This window comes from Chelonoidis abingdonii, chromosome 13 (assembly GCF_003597395.2).
Source record: "Chelonoidis abingdonii isolate Lonesome George chromosome 13, CheloAbing_2.0, whole genome shotgun sequence".
Lineage (NCBI taxonomy): Eukaryota > Metazoa > Chordata > Testudines > Testudinidae > Chelonoidis > Chelonoidis abingdonii.
Window position 1 is genome coordinate 23,228 of NC_133781.1, and position 23,499 is coordinate 46,726.

At 44.9% G+C, this 23,499-nt stretch overlaps 2 pseudogenes; one reads left to right on the plus strand and one right to left on the minus strand.

The window, feature by feature from the left end:
• Positions 1-2,167: 2,167 nt before the first annotated feature.
• Positions 2,168-9,265, plus strand: LOC116822962 (olfactory receptor 14A16-like; annotated as a pseudogene).
• A 9,664-nt stretch (positions 9,266-18,929) lies between these two features.
• LOC116822963 (olfactory receptor 14A16-like) lies at positions 18,930-19,881 on the minus strand (annotated as a pseudogene).
• Between the last annotated feature and the right edge of the window lie 3,618 nt (positions 19,882-23,499).

Genomic DNA, 23,499 nt, shown 5'->3' on the forward strand with positions numbered 1-23,499 from the left:
CGATAGAGGAACCTTGAGAAGGCGAAAGAAGGTTAGTCGCAATGGAGAGACATCGGGCACAATGTGTCAGTCTATCTGCACCATCCTTAGTGGACCCTAAATTCACAACTGCCAAGGCCTCATATGACAATTTCACTGCATCATGTCAAAATTCTGTAAACTCGTACAGGCGATACCTTCAGTCAAGAGCTGGTCAGAATGTGTACTTTTGCAGCTATGACAATCATCCGATCCATTGCCTACTGGGGGAAGACTTGGCCAACAAAGGTAAGTGGGCCAAAGGTGGAAGGTTACACGCCAGCAAGCCAGTCAATGCTTTCCAGACCCATCTTGTTCCTGAAGCCCGTCCCACCAGGTCCCCGCTGTGTTACCAGAGACCTAGACATATGTTAGAACCCTGGATCTCCTGCCAACGCTGGCAAACAGCCACAGTGCATCCAGTCCTAGAATCCGGAAACTGGAGAAAAGCAGCAGCACCAGAAACCTGTTGCCATAACGATGCCAGCACTTGGCAAACCATCTTCAACCGCCCAACACCAGAGGGGCCAGCGGCATGAAACTGGCAGAAGCATGGAACCAACCCTACCCAAGAGGCTCAACCAGAGCCGAATTATCGCTAATGCCAACCAGCGAAAGGTGGTTTCGATATATCAAACGACTAACAACATCCCATACACTACAATCGCTTCCAAAGGACGCAACCAAAGTCACAGTCTTAGAGAGAATCTGTTGTCTCCAGCGCAAGGGAACAGTTCCCATGACTAGAAGCAGAAGCAGATGACAGCCTCAGAAAGCTTGGGTGACGGTCAAGCAGAGAATTTTCTAGGTGTCCAGGCTGGTGGTCTTGCCCACACTCAGTGTCTAACTGATTACCATATTTGAGATGGAGAGGAATTTCCCCAGGTCAGAGGCAGAGACCCTGGATTCTTCTTCCTCTGAAGTATGGGACACGGTCACTTGCAGGTTTAAACTAGTGTAAATGGATTCTCTGTAACTGATAGTCTTTAAATCATGATTTTGAGGACTTCAGTAACTCAGCCAGAGGTTAGGTCTATTACAGGGTGGAGTGGGTGAGATTCTGTGCCTGCAATGTGCAGGAGGTCAGACAGAAAGCTGATGTGCCAGTGGAGAAGAGCTGGTCATGGTCCATCAATAGGTGAATGTTCTTGCTAAAGAGCTCCTTCCCCTCCCCAGGGGGCTGAGACTCAGTGACCTGGGGGAGTATGGGACTCCCTGATTTTAGAGCTATAGAAGGGCTTTTGCTGCTCTCAGGATTCTGTCCATGTCCTTTGGGTTATGTACCGTAATGGTCTCACTAGGTCATAGGTTGCAGTGATAGGTGGCCTGTCATGGCTGACCTGTCTTCTTCCTGATGTTCTGTTCATAATTCAGGGGTTCAGAATCCCTGCCCATGTCTGCAGTTCTCTGAGGTGAAGGGAGGATTCAGGACAATTCCCTTCCCCTCTCCAATAATCTGTGCCCATGGGAGAGAAGGATCGATTCCCCAAGGGCCCTCCTCCACTGGGAGGAGCCGATGGCTCTTCTCAGGGCCATCTCCTGGGTCTCACAGGGGTTAGAGGTTCTTGATCTCCAAGGCAGCCTGGTGCCCTGTGGTTGGTGCTTAACAGAACATGAGGGGCCTGGGTTGAAGCCTCACTAGTGGCCATGATCCAGACTAACACAGCTACCCCTCTGATAGTGGCCATAGCTTGTGTGTGTTACAGGGATCCATCGTTACATGGCACAAAGGGAATCCCCTGGGTGGGTGAGTCAATGCAGGATTGTGTCTCAAGAGATCCGACCTTTATCTCCCTGACTGATCCTTGAGTGTCTGAGAGGGGAGCCGCTGGATCACTGAGCTGGGAAGCATTCACTCAGCTATTATCTGATCAGATCCCAGATGGATTCCCTTTGGTTTCCCAGCACCATCGTGAGTCAGGAAGCAGAACAGCCATGCCTTGGGCATGGGTCAGGGACACGGTGAGCTCCTGCCCTGGGCTTCATTACTGCACCCTACGAAAGGCTGGGGGCAACATTAATGGGGTGCAGAGTGGTACCTGAGTCCTCCCCCGGGACCACTATAGGGTGATACCGTCCCAGCCCCAGGATTTGGAGCTTGGCTCTGTGCAATCTGCCAAAGGTTTGTGTCCTGTTGCTTTTTAGGTCTTTGGAGAGATAGTCTCTAAGGGGCAGAGAAGATCCTTCCTGCAGGTGGTGCTGCTGGCCATCTATGGCCCCTGCTGCACCCAGTCCGGCTGGGCTGATCCTAGCCTTATCCATCCTGGGGGAAGCTGCCCAACTGATGGGGACAAGGTGAAGAGGCTGGATTAGGCTCAGGTGATTGGAGGTAGAACCCAGGGCCTGTGGCCTCTAGGCCCTGGAAAGTCATTCCCTTCCCATTCCATCACCATTTGGTGTCTGGGAAGCAGCAAGGTGAAGGAGTCAGGTCAGGTGCCGTGTCTAGAGGTGAATTCAATTCCATGAACAGGATGGACTAAGGGTCTGAATTGCAGAGATGCCACCGCCACCAAAACTCTAGTTCCAGTCAGTGCAGTTTGCATGCCGTCAGCACCTCTGCAAACCAGGCCTTCAGCGAAGAGCCAGGACCTCAACTCACTAAGAGAAAGAAAGGAGAACACCCATATCCATGTACTTCATCATCACACTCCTCAGGGCCAGGAGCAGGAGTGGCTCCTGGCCCAGCTCCCTTGGCTTGATGGAGCTGCTAAGATTGGGGTGGGGTAAGAAGAGATGAGAATGAGCTGGGGACATAGTAGAATAGCAGTGAGGGCCCCTTCCTTCCAGCAGAGAGTCCATGGCCCCTCTGGAGGGGAGCCCTTCCTTTCCTCCACACTGTGTGCTTTGGTGCCTGGACGCTGCAGGGAACTGCTTAAGGGTAAGGGCTGAAGAGTCAGCTGTCATCCTACCATGAGCTCTAGCACTTCTTTGGTTTTAGGGGGAGCCTGTGATTAACTTATACTTGGTTATGTTAACTGAAGGGTGAATTCAGAGGCATCAGTTATAACGAGATCTGTGAATCATCCACTCATTAGTACCTCTCCGTTTAATACTTATAAGGCAGGAAACTGTTTTGGGGGTGCTATAACCAGGAGTGCAAGTAGGGCGGTACTCGCCAGTACACAGTACTGGCAAGAGAATTTTAGCGGGTATGGGGTACCGGAAAGACTTGGGGTAGCCCCCGCCTCTGGGGGGGAGGGGCTACGCTCTGCTCCTTAAAGGAGCAGAATGCGGCTAGGGAGGACACTCATTATTTAAATGGCTTTAGCAGCACAATACATATGCTAACAAACAAAGGCTTTGTTTAAGTTTGTTATCATGCGTTTTGTGCTGTTACATTGGTCAGGAGTCCTCAGCTGGGAGGGGTGAGGGGGACGGAAGGTGTTTAAACAGTGTTTTTTATTCTGTTTCTCCCCCTGGGTCTGAATTATCCATGACATCCATACTGCATTACAACAAGTCCAAATCATCAGAGGAATCTCTCTGCTTGCACTGACTAGAGGATGTTTGGATTTTGTTGTCAGCCCAGTTCTGCCACCTGATGGGAATCAGGTGTTGTCCCCAGGATACCTAGAATTCTTCTTAGCAGCCAAACTAGTCTAACATGCATTTTGTCAACTGGAACTGGAGCAGCAAAACAAAGAAAACAAATGCCTCATTTTCCAGCTTTGTGAGTGAGAGAACTATAAGTGAAGACTATAATGCTGGACACTGATGGCCTTAAACCAGCTGCCTCAGGAATCTGCCAAGAACTTTGCTGAAAATATGTTCCTCATCTTAGCAACAGAGCTAAGAGTTATCACACATCTGCCCACCTTTATTCGAATGAAGTTCCTTCTGATCTGACAGCTCAGGCATTGTCAGTTTCATCCAGAACAAACCTGGAACCTAATCCTATAATGCCTTAATCATTTTATCAATCCCATTGAAGATAGTCAAACTATTTGCATGACTTTGGACCACTTTTGTGGACTGGTAAGTTTCAGGAGTCTGTTCTGTTCCTATAAAGGAAGTTGAATCCCCCATTGAAATGCAATGTTTGGGTACAATACTATAAAGCAGTTTAGGATACAGTTCTACTTAAAATTTGCCTTGTAATAAATCCGTGAAATGGCTCCTCATCCCACTCCCACATTCCATATAAACAGACTGAATACTACATATGTGGGGGGAAAGTGAGTAGTTAAGCATGTTTATGCTTGTATATACAAAGGGGGGTTTCAAAGGGAACGGGAAGAGCGTCAGGGCCCTGGGCTGGGGCAGGGACGAGGGCCATGGGGAGGTCACATGCAGGGGCGGCTCCAGGCCCCAGCACGCCAAGCACGTGCTTGGGGCGGCAAGCTGGGGGGGGTGCTCTGCCAGCGCCGCTGGGGCGGCAGGCAGGGTGCCTTCGGTGGCTTGCTTGCAGGAGGTCCGCTGGTCCCACGGCTTCTGGACCTCCCGCAGGCATGGCTGTGGAGGCCCACTGAAGCCGCGGTACCAGCATACCTCCCTCAGGCAAGCCGCCAAACGCAGCCTGCCTGCTGTGCTTGGGGCGGGGAAAAGCCTAGAGCCGCCCCTGGTCACATGCCCCCTCGTGTCCCTCCCATGAGTGCAGTACTGGCAAGAAATGATTTCTACTTGCACCACTGGCTATAACTCAGGAAATGCCTTTGTCAAATGACTCCAGATCTGGATCACTAACACTACCCTGTGACCCCGTGAGGCACACCAAACTTCAAAGCTATCTGAGTGACTGTTAGGATTTTAAAGCACTTACAAAGTTTAAGGTTCAAAGCATATAAAATAGCTGGAATGAAAACCCTCTGGCTGCTTTTCCATATTGGTGTGCGCACACTGTAAAAAGTGAACATTTTCTTAAATTCAGTTTGGGTCCCCTGAAGATAGAGTGAATACAGTTAACAAACTGAGACCTTTTTGATCCTCATCATGTCAATAGTTTGAGCTCTAGCATTGCACAAAAAAAAAGCCACCCAGAAAAACCCTTTTTATCTCTGCAACACCTAGTTCAAATGACTTTTTGAAAAAAAAATCTATTTTTTCATGGCTTCTCTCTCCATAACCCCTTGCTCAAATGACTAATAATTCAATTTACTAGCCCTACCCTGCACCCTCCAGAAGCATACCAATTTTCAAAGGAATCTGACTAAGCAAGTCAATATTAGAGGCCTTAGAAAACTGACTTTTAAATGGTAGTCACAACACAACTTTAGCTGTAGCAGCACTGCTGCGTTACTATAATATATAATGGCCGAGTATCCATCTTTCAGATGTCTGTCTATAAACCATGATCTTGGAATATTCCATGAGCATTAAAAGGGATTGTGCTGTTAAATAGAGGAAAAAGCATCAAACTAGGCCCACAGTATAGGCATTCACCTCATGTAAACTGGCACAGCTCCACAGCACTATGCCAATTTACACCAGTTGACATCAATCTCCCTGACATACCTACAACCAGTGTGAGTTAAACATTTCTAAATGTCATGCAGCTTTGCACCTGCAGCCTAATGAGCCTTTTGTTATAGTGTTGAAAGGAGTAAGAAATCCCAATAGAAGTGAAAGTTCAGGTACAGAAAATCTTAGCAACAGTGAATTCCTCCAAAATTCTGTCCCTAGTGGAAATGAATTGCACCTTAATATTAAAAGTTGCACACTTGCAATTAATCCCATGGAACAAAGAACTAAGAAAGTGCAGATGGGTTCAGAACTTTTTTCTCATTTTTGGTTTAAAAACTCACAGGCAAAGAATATGAATTTGAAACTGTGTAACAGGCTAGATCCCCAGCTGGTGTAAATCAGCCATTGCTCCATTGAAATCAAAGGGCCAGATCCCCCGTTGGCAAAAATAGCCCTAACTACACCAGTGTGGACATGGTTCTTAGTCTGTAGTGTTTGCTTTGGGTACCTCTTAATGACCTAATTCAATCAGCCCAGCAAACCTGAGCTGTGGGTTCCCCTGGTGGCTGTACTTCCAAGGAGAAAAGGGAAGAGGGGGAAATCTCTGCTCACCCAGAGGTAATTATGTGGAGTTAATGAAGGAACAGGCTATTTCAGCCCAGCTGAGCTTCTGGTGCCACTAGGCTCTTAGCAATTGTAGGTCACGTCTGTACTATAAATATATGTTTTATTCTGCAACCTCTTTGGAACAGCCTTTGAACCTCAGCCCCCCCCCCTTATTTTTAGCCAAGGATCCTTTTGGGGATGCTGTCATTGTGTGAGATCCAGGGAGGGTGCTGGTTACCTGAGGTTAGGTTCATCTAGGGCAGGTTGTCAGGGTGGTTTGCTCCAGAGGTGAGATCAGAGCTGGGTTCACAGCCTGGAGACCAGATTCAGCTATTTAGCCCCAGAACAGGGACATCCTACATTGTGACCATATCTGGTGCCTGCACAAACCAGGATCAGCTGTAGAGCTGAGAGGAGCTTTCAGTCTCTGATCCCTTTTAGTCCATCACCTCTTAGCCAAACCTGTCCAAGGAGGGAAGCAGGGAGCATGCATCTGTGGAGTCTGCTGTCTGCCAGGAACTGCAGAGAGCCTGGCAACTCAGGAAACAGTTTGGATAATATGGTGATGGGGGAATGATAGACAGAGAGGATTATTTGAACGTTACCTCTCTAACAGAGGAGGATCAAATGCATCACAAGTTGGGGAAAAGTCCACAACGACCAGCACAGTAAGTTTCCTGTTTCAATTAAATATGTTAGGGCATTGATATACAGGGCACATGTGAGAACATAAATATGCATGACAATTGGCACTCATGAAGAGTTTTACTATCTATTTAATCAAATACCTAGAACCAGTCAGAGTTTTTTATTTGTTCATTTTTCAGCAGCAAAAATGGACTGTTCATAAAAATTATGAAAACTCAAACCTTTGTTTCTTTGTGGCAACTGAGAAGAAAACAATTTTAACTAAAAGCTGTTGAAAACTGGAAAAAATTAGCCTCTGCTGTCCTTGGAAAAACAAAATATATATCGAGGATAGCAGAGACTTTCCATGAAAATGTGTTCAATTGAGAACCCAATTTGCCTTTGCAATAGTTAAAGCAGAAAATGTCTGTCTACCTGAAAAGGGAAACAGCTTTGCACCAAGAGGGGAAACATTAAGATTTTCCACTAATATCACAATTTCAAATCCATTCGCTCTATTGCAGCTGTTCCAAAGGGATAGCTCCAGGATGGTTAAACCTAATAAAGCAAAGTTGACAGCCCACAGAATATATTTTAAGCACCGTGAGAGTTGAAGCCCCCAGACAAAACCTTTCTATCGTGACCCTGCCCAAGGACAGACAGAAGGTCAATGAGATTAGAACCCAGATCTTCTGCTCTAGCATCATATCTGCAGCGCTATATTGCTGCCACCTAAATGATAGTGCTATTGAGAGATGCACCGAACAGACACGTAGTAAGACACGGTCCACCACCCTAAAAGCGTCCAGTCCTAATGAACAAGGCAGAGAAAGGGAGGCAGGGGAAACAGAGGCACAGGGAGGGGAAGTGACTGGCCCAAGGTCACTGGCAGAACCAAGAAGAGAATCCAAGTCTCCTGACTGCCACTGACCTGCCCAGCACAGACACAAAGTCACAAAGGGAAACATTAGAACCTAGCAGAAACTGAGCGACGCTCCTAGCCCATGCTCACTAGAATTGGTGCCATGGATCAATCTGTAAATAGGTAGCAGGCCATCTATGTGGAGGAATCATCACAGATGAGCTGCCACATAGGAAGCTGGGTGAATTGATGTCGTATTTCTCTAGGAAGTGGGAATCAGGCTGTGATGTCATTTTAGTATGTTAGTTTCATGCCCAAGTTGTGGGCTTGCTGTTTGTCACAATAGGGAACCACCTTGGCTAGCATTGTTGGATTTGGATTGCACTTTGTCCCATCCTTCACACTGCATTTTATCTAAGGACAGATCCTCAGATGGTGTAAACTGACCCAACTCCATTGACTTTAAGCAAAATAATCCATTTTTCACTAATGTGATAATGCACCTGATTAGTGCTCTGACTGATGGATGAGGAGCACTCGTGACTCCTCATCAACCGAAGTGACAAGTGCTGTGCACCCTTGACATTCACATAATAAGATATTAGAGAAAGAGAATCAGGATCAATTCCTCTGTCACTCTAATCCTGACCATTGCCCTTCTCCTTCCCTCCATAGCCATCACATGATGTACTGAGGAAGAAAATGTCCAACCAAACCACCGTGACTGAGTTCCTTCTCCTGGGATTCTCTGATGTTCGGGAGCTGCAGATTTTACACTTCATCATGTTTCTAGTGATTTACCTGGCAGCCCTGATGGAGAATCTTCTCATCCTCACAGTTGTCCTCAACCACCATCTTCACACCCCCATGTACTTCTTCCTGATGAATTTGTCCATCTTAGACATCAGCTCCATCTCTGTCACTGTCCCCAAATCCATGGCCAATTCCCTCATGAACATCACGTCAATTTCTTATTCTGGATGTGTTGTCCAAGTCTTTCTCTTTGTCTTTTTTGTTTCAGCTCATCTTGTTTTATTGACCATCATGGCGTATGACTGATATGTCGCCATCTGCCAACCGTTGCACTATGAGAGAGTGATGAACAGGAGAGCTTGTGTCCAAATGGCAGAGGTGTCTGGATCAGTGTTTTTTCTCTACTCTGTACTGCACACTGGGATCATGTTTGCAATATCCTTCTGTGGAGGCAACGTGGTGGATCAGTTCTTCTGTGAAGTCCCCCAGCTCCTCAAGCTCCCCTGCTCTGACTTATACCTCAGTGAAACTGGGGCTATTGCCTTTAGTTTGTGCTTAGGCTTAAACTGCTTTTGTTTTTATAATTGTGTCTTATGTTCAGATCTTCAAAACAGTGCTGAGAATCCCCACTGAGCGGGGCTGGCATAAAGCCTTCTCCACCTGCCTCTCTCATCTTACCGTGGTGTCCTTGTTCTTTTGCACTGCCACCTTTGCCTACAGTAATCCCACCTCCAGCTCAACATCAGGCCTGGATCTCATGGTGGCTGTTCTCTATTCCGTGCTGCCAGCAGTAATGAATCCGATCATCTACAGCATGAGGAACAAGGAGGTCAAAGCTGCATTGAAGAAACTGATAGTGTTGAGGTTATTCACCAGAAATAAACTGTCCATTTTTTTCCCTTTGGTTGTGATTTCATTCCATGTTTCTTTATAAATGTAATCCTCCGATGACATTATTGTCTCCATGAGAACATGCTTTGCAATCCGCTTATGCAGAAAAATGTGTTTAGAATGATAAAAATGCAAACAGTACTCCAGTCAATGGAGTTACTGTAGATTTACAGCAGTGTAAATAAGTTCAGACTCTACTTATCACGTTTTTTATACTGCCACTCAACACCACACTCTCTGAGCACCTTCCACCTCAAATGAGTAGCCATAATCATGTCCCTAGTGAACTTCATGAACTCTGTCTTCTCCTTTTGGGGGGCATAAACTCTGCTTAGGGTGCCATGGTTTTTGGTTAATTGTTTGCTTGTGTGACAGAGTAGGGTATGATGGTGTCAAACTGTGAACTCTGTTGTAGTATGTGTAGAAATATTGGCACGTTGACAGCACAAGTCTGGCCTGGCTTAATGGCAGTCTGTTGTGCTGTGATCCAGAAAGCTACCCTGCCTGGGAAAGGTGCTTGACACCATCATGGAGATGCATCAAGACTAGAGTCTGGGGCCATCGATTTTTGTTGTCTCTCTGCTACTTCCCCCACCCCCAGGGAAAATGATTTTTCTGTACAGGGGGCCCAGAGGCATGCATGTCGGAGATGGAACTTCACAGTTTGAACCCCTGGCACAGAGACGGGGGCCTCTTTAACAGTGTGGTTCCGCTCTGCACAAAGGGGCCGGACATGCCCACATGTAGGAATGACTTGCAGGAGCAAGAAGGCGGGAGGGATTCTTCTCAGCCTGGAACCTCAGACTTACAGAATGGATGAGATCAGACTAGGAGAGGGGGGGTCTCAAGTCTATCTTGTTTTTGAAGATCTGTAACTCTCAAGGGCTCAATGCATAAAGTTTCTGTGGTTAAGAAATCCTTTTGCTAAACCCGTGTTCCTTGCCTTCCTCTCAAAATGTTCTTACAGGGATTCAATTAGAATCCTAGCCTAGGTGAAGCTCTGGCAGAGTGTGTGTAGGTGTCTGGGGGCTTGGGGAAACTCAGACACTGGTCTTGAGCTCTAAGGAGCTAGACGGTGGCCTCCAGTGGCCAAAGGAAGAGCGTCAGACCAGAGGTCTGAGGCTGGCAGTGTTTCCAAGAGCCCCAGACCTAGTGACAATGAGACTCTATCCAGGTGCAAGTACCTTGGAAGTACATAGCACGCAGTGACTGGGTCTGCTTTCACGAGATGGGTGCCTGTATAACTGGGTACCGGGCCAGATTGTAATAGTTAGCTCGTCTGGCTTTTGTTTGGTTTTATCAGATGGTCAATTCGGTTTTAGGGTGTTTTTTTCCCCTTTTTTGGGGGAAGGGAAATGATTGGTTACATGGGTGTTTCGGTAGTTTGTCATGTGTTCAGGAGGCCAATGTGTTCTCTTTGACTGGGTTTTCTGAGAGATCTGAAGGTTTGCTCTCCACAGTGATGAAGGGGTGGAAAAGAGTTCTGTAGCTCTCTGGAGGACTGGATTCCTGCTGAAATAATTCTTTTAATGCAGCTGAGATTGTATTGTATTAGTGATGACGTGTTAGGGCACCTCGGGCCTTGGATAGGTGTCTTTTAATTATACTAAACCTAAAATAAAACTACAGCCACACTCTAGGTGACCAGACACCTGTCTCCCACCTCAGCCCCAGAGCAATTGACCAACCGGGAGAAGATAGGGGTTTGTCTGCCTAACTCATGAGCGGGACCTGATTCAGTAGGTGTGCTCACAGACTACCCATTGGATCTATTCCCATTCAAAATCTGGGTTTGTGTCCTAACCACGGAGTGTTCTGGTGTGGAGCTTCCCCACTCTCTCCCATGGAACCTGTTACACTTTAGATAAATACATAAGGAGTCATTGGGTGAGCGAGCGAGCGAGAGAGGAAAGAATAACTCTGCAGCCTAGTGGTTAGTATATGGTATATAGATAACTAGATGTGAATGGGAACTGATTGGTAGCTTCAGGATGTATCAAAACTCACATTCCTCTGCTTGTGATGGCACCTACCAGTTTTGTCTCCTTTATCTGATACTAGTGCTGGTCCCAAACTGTCGTGTGTGTGTGTGTGTGTGTGTGTGTATAATTTCCTCATGAAAAACGTAGACTTTTCATAGAAAACTTCATAAAAGTTTTGTTTGTTTGCTTGTTTGAAATCCCAAACTCAATTTTTTTGGGTCAAATCTGCCAAAAACTTTAGAAAATCTCATTTTTTTTGTTCAAAACTTTTGGTTATCGGATTTCAGTTTTTCCAGTGAAAAATCAATTCTCTTGAGAAAAGTAGAAAGTTTCTAAAAAAAAAAATCATTTAGTAAAAAGTCCAATTTGCCACCATAAATCTTTTGATGGAAAATGTTTAACCAGATGTAGGTGCTACTGTTTTTCAAGTTCTGACAGTTCTCTTTACTGAACACGGAGTGTGAATGGTGTACTGAGTACAGTGCTATGATGTTGTGAAGATGTATCTTTTTTTATATACTAACCAACAGAGTCTGACACCATTATTCATGCTGAGAATTTCCTTTTCCCATGGGCAGTCCCATTAAAATCCAACATCATGAATGAAAGGTGGTCAAATCTGTGGCAAAATCTGTCCCAAAGTGTATACTCAGTGTCATTCATACCTATTGAATTGTATTTCCCTTAGTCATGTGGAGACGACACCACCCTCGAAAGACAGTTGCAGTTCTGTCAACTATGATCTAAAGCCAGTTGTAAATTGCATCTTCAATTACACTTGAGCAATGGGGGTAGTTTGTATTGTGCTGTTTCCATTAAAACATGACTTGCCAGGACCCCTTCCTCACACAGGGCACAACATTGATGCATGGGGGGCTGTGTAGGCAACCACAAATTTAGCATATTCCAACTTTCACCATAAATATACAGGGTTATATATATACCATATAACAGGGGTTTGGATACAATTTAAATATATTGTGAAAGCAATCAGTGACAGATTACGGCCAATATGGAGCCCCTGGAAAAATCCCCTCCCTGCTCTGGCCCTGAGGAACTCTCGCTCCCCGTCATGGCACTGGCACAGAGCTTCTCCAGCCTCATGGCTGCAGTGGGGCGAGGGGGCCTCCTGGAAAAGAGCAAGTAGGAGTCGGAGCCATGGGGAAAGGGGTGGAACAGGGCCATGGTTCCGGTGCTGGGGCCCCTCCACTTGCTCCGGCCCAGGGCCCCAGGTGACCCTAAGTCATCTCTGAAAGCAATGATCCAGTCTTCACAGCTTCATAGAGTTTAAGTTCAGAATGGACTGTTAGATAATCCACTTTGACCTCCTGTATGTCGTAGCCCACTAATCTTCACTCACATACCCCTGCATTGAGTCAAATGACTTAGTTAAACTCAGTATTTCAGTCTTTGGGAGACTAAACCATTGTGTGCCACAGGCAAAGAACAGGAGTGACCAAGGTGCCACCAATACCGCAGGTCTCTACAATAGCAGAGAATTGCCACGCTGCAAAGGAAAGTGAAAAACACCCAACAACCCTGCCAGTCCTACCTGGGAGAAAATTCCTTCCCAAACCCAAATCCAGCTAACAGTTAGACCCTGAACATATGAGCAAACATACATGAGAACATAAGAATGGCCCTACTGGGGCAGACCAGTGGTTCATCTAGCGCAGTGTTCTGTCTTCCAACAGCGGCCAGTGCCAGATGCATCAGAGGGAATTAACACAAGAAGGCATTTTCAAGTGATCTACCCCCTGTCGTCCAATCCCAGCTGCTGGCAATTGGAGGTTTATGGAGACTCAGAGCATGAGGTCACTTCCCTGACCATCATGGCTATACCCATTGATGGACCTACCCTCCAGGAACTTATCTAATTCTTTTTTTAACCCATTTGTACTTTTGGCCTCCACAACATCCCCTGGCAATGAGTTCCACATGTTGACTGTGTGTTGTGTGAAGAAGTACTTCGTTTTGCTTGTTTTAATTCTGCAGTATATTAATTTAATTGGGTAGCCCCTGGTTTTTGTGTTATGTGCAGGGGTAAATAATGCTTCCCTATTCAGTTTCTCCACAGTGGCAATAATTTTATAGATATCTCTTACATCATATCTCCCTTTAATCACCTCTTTTCTAAGCTGAACAGTCCCAGTCTTTTTAATCCCTCCTCATATGGAAGCCGTTCCATACCCCTAATCATTTCTGTTGCTCTTCTTCATACCTTTTCCAATTCTAATATATCTTGTTTGAGAGGGGGTGAACAGAATTGCATACAGCATTAGAGGTGTGAGCCTACCATGGATTCATATAGTGACATTGTGGTATTTGCTGTGTTTTTTTCTCTCTCTCTTTCAAAATGGTTCCTAAAATTCTGCTAGCTGTTTTGACTGCTGCTGCATATTGAGCCAGGAGACTGAAAGCCTGTCTCTAACCGGGGCTCAGCTCCTGGCTCTGCAGCAGGGAACCTGGGAGCCCTGAGAGCCCTGGCTTGAGGCAAAGGTGTCAGGGTTTCCAAGCTCCCTACCTTGAAGTTGGGAGCCTGGGATTCCTGGGACAAGCTCCCAGAGTCTGTGGCTCTAGGGCAATTTCAACTGGTGACCCTCAGCTGGGATTCTGGGACCCGGTGTGTCATATACTTTAGACCCCACCTCTGATGAATGGGGCAGAGGGAAGGATCAGCACTGACAACACTGACCGAGAAAGGATATAGTGCCCGTGTCCATGTCGTCAGGCAGCTCAGCACCTAAGTCCAGGCTGCAGGGACGCCCCTATCTCTGTTGGAGATCCACAGCTGGGAGCCCCTCTCCTGGAGTCAGCTGGCTTAGGCACCTTAAGCCATTTCCTGCCAGAAGGAATCAAGCTGGGGAAGCCTCCCTTTTCGCCTATCGTCAGCGGTTAGGGCACTCCCTGGGATGCAGGAAACCCTTAGCTGGGGGGATTAACCATGGGACAAGGGACTACTCTGACTAGGGTGACCAGATGTCCCAATTTGATAGGGACACTCCCGATTTTGGGGTATTTTTCTTATATAGGCTCCTATTACCCACACCCCGTCCCGATTTTTCTCACTTTCTGACTGGTCACCCTAACTCTGACACACTGGTCTCTGCAGCTGGGCTGTGTGCAGCGGACTTTGCATTTCACTTCCAGGAAGAAGAAGATGTAACCACATCCATTTTCTGGGGGCTTCCAGGACTCACCCCCTGGAGCCCTGCCCAGCTCAGACCCAGGCTTCCCTACCTGTGCCTTTCTGCAGTGTTGGCAAACTAAAGGAAGAAAAGAGATGAAGAAGCAGCAAGGCTGAGTGAGCTGAATTCAGTGGTTGGAGGAAGGATCCCTAGGTGCTAACCCCAGACATGCGGAGAAGACACACATTTTCCCTACATATTGAGTGAGGGCACCCTTCGTTTTCTGAAGATCTCCCCTGTGCATGTGGCCTGTACTCCACATTCATGATCTCTGGTGTATCTACCATACAACAAGCACCGGTCCCATAGCTGCTTCACTCATACGTGTGCAAAATAACAGAGGGGTAAAGGCAGGGGATGGACGTGTCTAAGGAGATGCGGCTTAAACCTGATCCTGGCTTGGACCATGATCTGGAGACTCTTAGTTCTTCTATCTCACTCATGCTGCTGTGCAGGAGTAGCTATAGGGCTGAAGCCTCCTGTTACTATAGGATCAGGGCTTCTCACTTTCCCTATGCTGCTCATCTCCTCTTGTCTAGTGCTGATCCATGTGACCGCTCAAACCTGCCCATAACAGGGACTGGAACATCTGCGGCAGATCAGTTGCATCTACTGCACTGTAGCCTGTTCTCTGTATGGCCCCACTGGCTATCCTCACTCCCACACAAACGGCCACGTGGCCATTCAGTGGCACAAACATACACTGCCCAGCTGCCTGGCTGGGCAGAGGCAGAGAACCAGGGAGCTCAGCCTCCAGCAGCCCACCTGGAAGGTTCTTGCTAATTTCACTTTCTGGCTACAGGGTAAATGTGAACATCGGCAAGTACTTTCAGGCAGGCAGGGAGGGAGCTGTCATTGCAATTTTCCTGATAGAAAATCAATTGTATTTTCCCATTTTGACATTTTTTGAGGGTATTGGGGACACGGCCTATAAGGGCTGAGCTTCCCACATGGAGAATTTGGGAAGAAGGGGCACATTGAGAAGCTCTTGTTGTTATGCTCAGACAGCTGGAACAGGACACAGAATGAAGCAGAGCTCTTGCAGGCTCCTTCAGCACAGAGGAACACCTCAATATTCTCATGGAAAATTTTGATTGTGTGAAGGGAATTTTACATTAGAAAATTGTTCCAGTTGAGAATTCCCAACCAGCTGTACCCAGAACTCATGGAGAGCCAATGTACTCCAGTGGGAAGAAGATTGGGGTATACCTGAGGTATAGCATCTGGGCGTACTCGGGCTGAGAGATGAAACATTTCCCTTAGCAGGAATTATCCACATGACAGAAAAGCAGAAATGGGCCCAAACCAAGACTCTAATCCACACCAGGATCCCAAATTCCTCAACATTTAAGAAAGGAACTTTTGGATCTTTGGTCCTGGATCTGCCCTGTCACTACAAAACACACCACAAGCTGGATGGGCAGATAATGTCCACATTACTGGTTGGGACAATCTCTGTGGAGATGCAGGTCATGAACGTGTTCTGGAGACTGAACTCCTCTTTGTACTGTTCAGATGGGCATTACAGGTTGGAGCTCTCTGACTGGTCCTTCAGAAGACTTCCCAGTTAGAGATAATTAGTGACAGCTCAGATGAGTGGAAATCATGAAATCAATGGGAGTTAAACACATTTGAGGACCCCACTAGGAACCTAGTTGAATATTTAGGTGTCTAAATATTAAAACTTTAGACAGTTTTCCACAATGGACTCCTCATCTCCTCCATTACCCAGTGGAGGTTTCTATCAGGACATGTCATCTTTCCTCAGGACACTTTTTCAGGCACAATCTCTTCCCATTCGTGTCCCCGTGTTTAAATTCTGCAGAGTGTGCAAAGGCTGTACCGTCAGCCCAGGGATTCAGGTGTCTATAGGAAGTAGAACATGCAGACCATGTGGAGAATTCCCCGGGCACAGCACCCATTGGGAGCACAGAGCTGTGATTATCCTCAGTGGGCATTGCAGAGGATTCAGTAGAAAAACACTTGACATTTGGCCAAATTCATCTGGTGAGAGTCCACTGAATTCCAGGGAGTTGCAACAGGAATGGATTTGGCTCTGTGGGCTTATGGAGGAAATTGTATGCAGCATATTGTACATTCAGGGCTGGAACAAGACATTTTATAGGCTGCAGACTATACGTTGATAACACTGAATGACCTGCTTTTGAGGAGAAAGGTCTTTCTTCCATGCCCCCTCCCCTGCCTGTTCTGTTTTCCTTATTCTTCATAAAGCCAAATCAGAAGCCCAAGAAGCAGAAAGCCGTAATTGTCAAAGGTTCCTAAAGGAGTCAGAAGTGCACAACTCCCACTGAAACACTGTGGGAGGTGAGTGCCTAAATCCTTTAGGAACCTTTGAAAACCTCAGCCTAAAGTCTATTTTTCAAAAGAACATGTAGAAGCAGAGATTGTGGCTAGATGCACTTCCTCCACATCCTGCTTCTTGCCAATGTCTGCCAGTCCTGGGCTGCAGGAACCAATTTTGTAGGTGATAGAATCCATTCTCCAACATCCATGGCTCCTGTCTGAACATCAGCAAGAGAAGAAACCAGTGAGTTTTGTTTTCATAATCCCCAATCTCCTCTGGCTGCATGGATGAGGGAGAGGATTAATGCCTTCCGATGGTTATTCTAGCTGAGGGCAGAAAATGGAGCACCAAACTTTCTGGTCAATGTCTCTCTGTGCTGCTGTCACAAGTAAAACTGGTTGAATTTTTTTTTTTGTCACATCTGTTTTTCAATGGAAAATTCAGTTTTCAACTACATGGATATTTTTGCAAAAAAAATGTCTGTTATCTCTGGAAAAACAACACCCCAAAGCCCAACATTGTTTGTCTGAAAACTTTAAGGTGAAAAGTGAATCTGTCTACTTGAAAATGCCACTTCAGTGTCTCATGGGAGCTGTGGTTTGGTTGCCTCATGGTCACATTCTCCTTTACGGACTGGACTCTCTGGCCAGACTACATACCCCCATAATGCATTGCAGCTGTGACACTCCCATGATGCACCACAGTGGCTTAGGAAGAAGGAATCCCTTGGTGCAGATATTATCCAGTCATGGAACCTGTCCCATAGAGAACGAGAGTTTGAGGCGCATGAACTGCAACTCCCATGAGACATGGCAGTGGTATTTCTGAACAGAAATTTACAGTTTCAGCTGAAAGTTTGGAGAAGGATAGTTGTTTGTCATAAAGTCAAAATTTTCTATGGAAAACAAACGCATTTTCTGGGCACCCCGAGTCAAAAGAGACACATTGCTCAAGGGATAGACTGGGGAGATTGGTAGACAAGCACCTACCTCCCCTGTGGGGGGTGTGGAGGAGCTGGAGCTGGAGCAGGGGTGTAAATAAGGCGAGCTGCAGGCCTCAGCCAGGTTGTCCTCACTGGACCCTTTTCCCTCCTTCGACCTTTCTCCTGAGGTGTGGAGAGGTCAGCAGCCCGGTCCTTGTAATGTCACAGTGAAAATGTTGTTAGTGTAAAAGCCTGGGGTTTACAGCTCATTGTAAAACAGAAACTTCTGTGAGAAATTCTGGTATTTTGATGTTTGTTTTCAACTTAGATGGGGTGAAAATAGACACATTAAAAATTTTGGGAAAATTACTGATTTTTTCTCTCTCTTTTTTTTTTTTTACCAAAATGAAATGCGTTGATGTTCCAATGAAAATTCTTTCATTTAGAAATGTCAACTGGAAATGAAAAATGTCATTATGAATTAGACCAACTTCTGTTGGTGAAAGAGACAAGCTTTTAAGCGACACAGTTCTTCAGATAACTTGGAAACTTGTCTTTTCCACCAGTAGACGTTGATCCAATAAAAGGTATTACTTCACCCACCTTGTCTCTTTCATATCCTGGGACCAAAATGGCTACAAAACAACAATGAAAATAATCATTATGAATTGTCGGTTTGACTTAAAATAACATTAAAATGGCATTTTAAGTCAAAATGACCATTCAATATTTTTCAATTTTTTAACATTTGGAAATGACATTTTGAAATAAAAAAGTTCATTTTAAGGGGATATTTCAAACTCAAAAATTGAAAAATTGCAATTAGCTCTTCCTGAGGTTTTCAAAGGGGTAAAAATATAATAAGATTCTCACATTTTATTGAAAATTCTTTGCGATTTGAGCACCTAAGAATAAAACTTTCAGAAGTGCCTGAGTATTGCTTGAAAATGGGACTTTGGTTCCTGAGGAACTTAGATGCTTTAATTTTTTTACTATATTTCTTTCAGATTTTTAAAAATCTCAGTCAAAATCAGAAAATGTAAAAGCTCAGGTTCTGATCCTAACACGAACATAGGCTGGTCCTCAAACAAAGTCAGCCTGACCCATTACATAAAGTGGAGGATGAGAATATTTAACTCCAGGTGGACACTAAGGCTACATCTAGACTACCTGCCATATCGGCGGGTTAAAATCGATTCCGGAACTCCACGAACCCCAACGGAGTTCCAGAATCGACATGGGGAGCCGCGGACATCGATCCCGCGCAGTGAAGACGGGTGAGTAATCCGATCTTAGATATTCGACTTCAGCTACGTTATTCAAGTTGCATATCTAAGATCGATTTCCCCCAGTAGTGTAGACCAGCCCTAAGACTTCAGTGTGAGGAGTTTATTTCTCTTGAGAAAAAAAATCTCCTGCCTATCATTTTCCATACAGACCCTTTTATCTCTTTGTTTCTTAGACTGTAAATGATTGGATTCATTAGTGGTGGCACCACAATACAACACAGCAGCCATCAGGTCTAGAGATGTTGAAGACATTGACCTGGGCCTCATGTATGTAAATGATACTGTACTGAGAAATAAACAAAAAACAATCAGGTGTGGGATGCAGGTGGAGAAGGCTTTGTACCTGCCCTGCTCAGAGGGGATTCTCATCACCGTGGAGAAGATGTGAATGTAGGACACAATTATCACTGCAAAGCAGACCACATCTACAAGAGACACAAGGACAATCAAGATAATTACATTACAATATGTATCAGAGCAAGAGATCTTTAGCAACTGTGGGATATCACAGAAAAACTGAGCGATAACATTGGACTTGCAGAAATGTAACCTAAAGGCATTAGTTGTGTGTAATACAGAGCTCATCATGCTGCTGATCCATGAACCAACTGCCAGCTGGGCACATGCACCTCTGTTCATAGTCACCTTGTAATGCAGAGGTCGGCAGATTGCAATGTAGTGGTCATACCCCATCACTGTGAGGAAGGCCAGTTCTGCTGCTGTAAAAGTTATAACCAGAAAGACTTAGGTGACATATCCAGAGAAAGAGATGAGTCTGTTGTTGGTTAGGGAGTCAGCCATGGACTTGGGGACCGTGACTGAGATGTAGCAGAGGTCTAGGAAGGATAAGTTGCCCAGGAGAAAGTACATGGGGGTGTGAAGGTGCAGATTGAGGGCTATGATGGTGATGATGAGAAGATTCCCCACCATGGCTGCCAGGTAAATCACTAGAAACATCAGGAAGTGTAAAATCTGCTTTTCCTGCATGTCAGAGATTCCCAGGAGAAGGAACTCAGTCACGATGGTTTGGTTGGACATTTCTTCTGTAGATGTACACTGCAGAGGGAAGGCCAATGGACAATGGTTATAGAAGGAGAAACAGAAGATAGATGGAGACTGGTTTTATTTATTACTCTGCAGGACACATGTGGCAGCACAGGAAAATAAGATCCTTCCCTTTCTTCGCCATCACCATGTAATTACAATGTTTACAATGCAGGTTCATGGGGCTCTACTTTATTGGTAGCTTCTTATACAACAGACCTACTGCTTGTGTTTATTTTAAGCACCCTCTGGTTATTTTACTGAGTAAGAAGCTGGGAGTGGATGACAGGGGATGGATCATCTGATGATCGCCTGTTCTGTTCATTCACTTTGAAGCACCTGGCATAGGCTACAGTCAGAAGACAGGAGACTGAGCTAGACTGATCATTGGTCTGACCCAGTATGGCCAGTCTTATGTTCTTAAGGCCTTGTCTCACAAAGGGTCTTAGACCCCTAAATGCCATTTTAGGCAGTTCAGTCCAGTATTTGAGCCCTACTGGAAATCACAAAAACCCCATTCAGCTGCTCTCTTACCTCGTAGATGGCTACAGTCCATCGGGGTCAGGGGCCAGATTGTTAAATATATTTAGGAACTGGGTGGGATTTTCAAAAGTCTCTAGGTGTGTAAAATTCATTGATTTCAATGTGTGTTAGGCTATCAGGTGCATTTTAAAATTTCATTGGTCACCTAAATACCTTTAAACATCTGGGCCTAGGTGCCTAACTTTCCACTGGTAAAGTCCTCTGAGCATCTAAAAACCTGGTGAGCAGGCCAAGAAGTTGCCTCAGTCTCGGCATCCAGGTTTACATCTCAGATCCAGTAGGACCTCAAACTAGGTGTTTCTCTGCCTATCTCACCTGCGGGGCCCAATCCAGTAGGTGCTGTCAGGGCATGCCTGAACCCACCCTGCACAAATGTAGACAGTGATCCCTACATGGTGTTTAGCCCAGTGGTTAAAGATCTCACTCAGAGTGTGAATTGGGCCAGATACACAGAGGGCAAGAATAATGTTATTGGATGGTGGTTATGGCTCTCACCATTTCCAAGCTGGGCTAACTCTGATAAATTTAAACAAAGGTGAGATACGATAAGATCTGGATCACTTCGTAAAGTGGGTGCAAGCAATTAATATGTGCTTTAATATGGCTAAATGTAAATAAATACATCTAGGAATAAAGAGCATAGGCCATGCTTATAGGATGGGAAAATATGTCCTAGGAAGCAGTGACTCTAAAAATATTTCAGGGTTATGATGAATAAATCAGTTGAACATGAGCTCCCAGTGTGATGCTGTGGCCAAGAAAGCTAATGTGATCCTGGGATGAATAAAGAGAGGAATCTTGAGTAGGAGCAGAGAAGTTATTTTACCTGTGTATTTGAACATAAGAACATAAGAATGGCCACACTGTGTCAGAGCAATGGTCCATCTAGCTCAGTATCCTGTCATCTGACAGTGGCCGGTGCCAGATGCTTCAGAGGGAATGAACAGAACAGGGCAGAGTCAGAAGCTTAGGGACACCCAGAGTATAGGGTTAATCATGACCATCTTCACTAATAGCCATTGGTGGACCTATCCTCCCTGAATTTAGCTAGTTCTTTTTTTAATTTGATTATACTTCTGGCCTTCACAACATCCACAGCAACAGGTTCCACAAGGTTTCTGTTGTGTGAAGAAGTACTTCTTTTTATTTTAAACCCGCTGCCTATTAAGTTCATTAGGTGACCCCTGGTTCTTGTGTTCTCTGAAGGGGTAAATAATATTTCCCATCATCCATGATTTTATAGACCTCTATCAAACCCCTCCCCTATTTATCTCTTTTCAAAGCTCAACAGGTCTAATCTTTTGAATCTCTCCCCATATGGAAACTGTTTCACAAACCTCATAATTTTTGTTGCCCTTCTCCGTAGTTTTTCCCATTCTGATATATCTTTTCTGAGATAGAGTGAGCAGAACTGCACAGAGTACTCAAGGTGTGGGTAGATCATGGATTTATATAATGGCATTAAGATATTTTCTAATTTATTATCTATCCCTTTCCTAATGGTTCCTAACATTCTGTTAGCGTTTATGTCTGCTGCTGCACATTGAGCAGATGTTTTCAGAGAACTATCCACAATGACTTTAAGATTATTATTTTTGAATGATAACAGCTTATTTAAACCCCATCATTTTGTATGAATAGATGGAATTATGTTTTCCAGTGTGCATTACTCTGCATTTCTTAACATTGAATTTAATCTGCCATTTTCTTGCCAAAGTCATAGAATCGTAGGACTGGAGGGGACCTTGAGAGGTCATCCAGTCCCATCCCCTGCACTCATGTATTATCTAGAATATCCCTGACAGGTGTTTCTCTAACCTGATCTTTAAAAATCTCCAATGATGTAGATTCCACAACCTCCCTACACAATTTATTTCAGTGCTTAACTACCCTGACAGTTAGGAAGTTTTTCCTAATGTCTAACCTAATCCGCCCCTGCTGCAATTTAAACTCATTGCTTCTTGTCCTATCTGAGAGGTAAAGAACAACAATTTTTCTCCCTCCTCCTTGTAACAACCTTTTATGTACTTGAAAACTATGTCCCTTCTCAATCTTCTCTTCCCCAGACTAAACAAATCAATTTTTTTTCAATATTCCTTCACAGGTCATGCTTTCTAGACCTTTCATAATATTTGTTGCTCTTTTCTGGACTTTCTTCAATTTGTCCACATCCTTTCTGAAATGTGGTGCCCAGAACTGGAAGCAATACTCCAGTTGAGGCCTAATCAGCACAGAGTAGAGCAGAAGAATTACTTCTCGTGTCTTGCTTATATCACTCCTGATAATACGTCCCAGAACGAGGTTTGCTTTTTTTGCAACAGTGTTACACCGTTAACTCATATTTAGCTTGCGATCCACTATGACCTGCAGATCTCTTTCTGCAGTACTCCTTCCTAGGCAGTCTCTTCCCGTTTTCTATGTGTGCAACTGATTGTTCCTTTCCAAGAGGAATACTTTGCATTTATCCTTATTAAATTTCATCCTATTTACTTCAGACCATTTTTCAAGTTTGTCCAGATCATTTTAAATTATAATCCTATCCTCCAAAGTATTTTCAACCCCTCCCAACATGATATCTCCTGCAAACTTTATAAGTGTCCTCTCTATGCCATTATCTAAATCATTGATAAAGATATTGAATAGAGCCAGACCCAGAACTGATCCCTATGGGACCTCACCCGATATCCTCTTCCAGCATGATTGTGAACCACTGATAATTACTTTCTAGGAATGGTTTTCCAACAGGTTCTGCACCTATCTTATAGTAGCTCCATCTAGGTTGAATTTCCATAGTTTGTTTATGAGACAATCATGTGAGCTTGTTACCCTGTCCAAGAAAGTTATCAGGTTGGTTCGACACTATTTTTTTCTTGACAAATTTCATGCTCACTGTAACTTATTACCTTATTATCTTATTATCTTCTGATGTTTGCAAATTGAGTGCTTATTTATTTGCTTCATTATCTTTCTGGATTCTGAAGTTAAGCTGACTGGTCATCACATTTTGTGAGTCCCCTTTGTAACACTTCGCAGTCTGCTTTGTATTTAATGATCTTGAGTAATTTTCTA